A 422-nucleotide genomic window follows, 5' to 3' on the forward strand; every position below is an offset into this window, starting at 1 on the left:
ATATGTATATATATATATATATATATATGCTATATACACACACCCATCTGCAAAAACATAATCACGTGAACTCGGGAACGTATTTCAGTTTGTTCCGTAATATTTCGACCTACATTTCTGGAACCGCTAAGAGGAGGTCATAAAAAAAACAAAAAGTAAACTAATCACAGACGCATAGACATATGGTGCCCCACAATCCATCCAACCATCTATCCATTCATCCGTCCGTCTGTCTGTCTGCTTGTCGGTCTAACAATCTATCTATCTATCTATCTATCTATCTATCTATCTATCTATCTATCTATCTATCTATCTATTTGTCTGTCTGTCTATGTATGTATGTATCTGTCTGTCTGCCTGCCTGTCTGTCTGCCTGCCTGTCTGCCTGCCTGCCTGTCTGTCTGCCTGCCTTCTTTTATTTT

Source organism: Octopus bimaculoides, chromosome 21 (genome assembly GCF_001194135.2).
Source record: "Octopus bimaculoides isolate UCB-OBI-ISO-001 chromosome 21, ASM119413v2, whole genome shotgun sequence".
In the NCBI taxonomy this organism is placed as follows: domain Eukaryota; kingdom Metazoa; phylum Mollusca; class Cephalopoda; order Octopoda; family Octopodidae; genus Octopus; species Octopus bimaculoides.